Here is a 2,503-nt window from a genome sequence, read left to right on the forward strand (position 1 = left end):
AATAGCCCAATCTGACACCTAGTGCAGTACCATAATCGAGTCTAAGGGTTAGGTGTAACATTTCAGTTTTGCCCATCTATTTCCAAGGTCCAGGGCAATACTGGAATTTGGTCTAGTTCAGGGTTTCAAGAAAACCCACACTACATGTACCTCAGGTCTCACCCTGGTAGCTAAGACAAGCCACCCCAACCAACTTGGCGGCACATCAATGTTAGCCTTGGCGGGATAAATCTCCCCAGATCTATCCAATGGTTGTGAAGATTCTAAATTAATACGAATCTCATAAGTGTTCAGTTTAAGGGTATATCACAGAAACACACCAATATAACACAAATCAATTATGCACTTTATTCATTTACAATAAATGACATAATGTACATTAATCTGATTGGAGCTAAGGGCATACACTGTTTAACATTCAAAATCCTACATACAATACAGTTTTACCCCCTTTAGTGTGTTAGATTCTCCCACCTCACTATTTCCAAATTCTAACTATAAAAACAAATAAAAAATTGTCATGTGTGCAGGTGGGTGCCTTCATATGAACTCGGATGAGCTGGAGACAAAATCATACTCACCCAGCTGAACTACCAATCACAATTGAACATACCGGTGCTTAGTATGGGCCCCATGTGGGACCTAGATGTTCTGAACACTGGCATGTTCAATCATGATAGGTAATTCAGCTGGGTGTGCATGTTTTTGTCTCTAGCTAATCCACTCCCCCTTCAGGTATGACATCTTCTACAGGTCTTCCTCTTTGATCACTCCATCGGAGTTTACCACTCCTTCGATCTCTAAGAACTACTTTACTTTGCTTGGATATGTGGATACTTCTCCAAGTTTGCCATGACCCACTGCAATGTGGTGAATGATGTATCTATGCCGATGGTTAGAAATTCCGAGCACAAGCTCACTATCTCGTCCTCCATCAGCTTCCTTCCTCCATCTGGAATTTGAAGGCTGAGCAATGTATCGACATAGCAGACAATGGTCTCATCCATTTTCCCTTCGTTGTTCTATAATTTCTTCTCTTGCTCTTGTCAGGCTCTTATTAGAGGAATAAGAACGCTTTCCTGATTGTGCCTTAGCTAATAGAGCTTGTTCCACTTCTTTCTGAATATAATCTTTCCCAATCTTGGCATGTAAGCCAGTACACTAAATCGACCAAAACTAGTATTCATCTTCCTTTGAACGGATTCGACGTCTTTGATAATCTTCTCATCAAGCTTTTCTCCAAAGAACATGAGCACCAACAAGCAAAACATGCATATTGTAACTGATACATGACATGAATGGGTTGTCCCAAATTAGTTTGCTCTCTGAGGTTGTTGGTTAGTGATGTAGGCGCTTATAGCTCAGGCCAATGGCACACACGCGCATGGCGAAAGGCGGCACATAGTGCGGATCCAATGAGAGAAGAGGTTGGCGTGCGACGCAGGGCCAATAGCGCGACTGCACACAGCAACCTCAGATGGCTGTGCCCTCAAGGCCTAATAACATCCTGGCCATCCGCATCCACTTACCTCTAGGCGGTCTCAAGCATAAAAAGGGGGTGACCCCCTCAAAGTAAAGATCTAGACTCCTTATTCCTAAGAACTTCCTCGCCTCCCTTGTGATTTCGTCTGAGCATCCCAACCTTAGGCCTCATCCACTTCTCTTCATACCCTTACTAACTTGACCATCGGAGTCCCCATCACGGGTTAGCACTCAAGGCCGCTAATGTCTCCTCTCTCTCTTCACGAGTCTACCAGCCCTCGGCCACAGCGGACCTCGGACTCATCAATCAACCCTCGGCTCAGAAGTGGATTTACCTTGTTGCCCTCGGCTCATCCTAGGCAGCAACAATTGGCACCGTCTGTGGGAATTTCACTAAAACTTCCCTCAACTGAACTTATACTCTAAAACTTGTCTTAAAAAAGTAACTCCTAAGCTTCAACCAAGATGGAAAGAAACACCAAGAATGCTCATAACTTGGTCACGATGGACCAATTCCAAGTGGTCCTTGACTAGCTCAACAACCTCGCACAGAGTCTAGATGATGTGGGGCGCCCAATAGAAGGCTGCCCTTAGGGTGGTCGCCCCGCTGGAAGCCCTGGGGCACCATGGCGGACGAGTGTCTCTAGACCCATTAGCTATTGGCCCAGTCAGATCCAACAGGGCTGACCCCGCAAAGTTCAATAGTAGTCGACGTGCTAGTCAGCTGCCAAGGACCTCCCGACCCCTTAACCGACGAGGGGACAAATCAACACAGTCTTGTGGTCACCTCCGAGACCAAGGACACCTCCGCCAACGAGAAAGCCCTTGGGACGAAGGCGAAAGATCGGGCCACCACAGCCCCCCTTCAAGGACCGAGGACCATGCCACGCCTCTCCCTCTCATGTCTTGGGCAAAACCCAGATGCGAGCATTGCCTAGGACTTGATTCGTGAAGGGTGGGGGATCTCATGGGTGAGATTCCATCAGAAGAGATGCCAAAGTGGGTTGTAGGCAGTATAACT

The 2,503-nt window shown here is 46.5% G+C and overlaps 1 pseudogene; it reads right to left on the reverse strand.

Moving 5' to 3' along the window:
• Positions 1-711: 711 nt before the first annotated feature.
• Positions 712-1,403, reverse strand: LOC148802544 (cytochrome P450 89A9 pseudogene; annotated as a pseudogene).
• Positions 1,404-2,503: the final 1,100 nt, after the last annotated feature.

The sequence above is a fragment of the Nelumbo nucifera genome, chromosome 2, assembly GCF_055504915.1.
Source record: "Nelumbo nucifera cultivar China Antique chromosome 2, China Antique-T2T, whole genome shotgun sequence".
In the NCBI taxonomy this organism is placed as follows: Eukaryota; Viridiplantae; Streptophyta; class Magnoliopsida; order Proteales; family Nelumbonaceae; genus Nelumbo; species Nelumbo nucifera.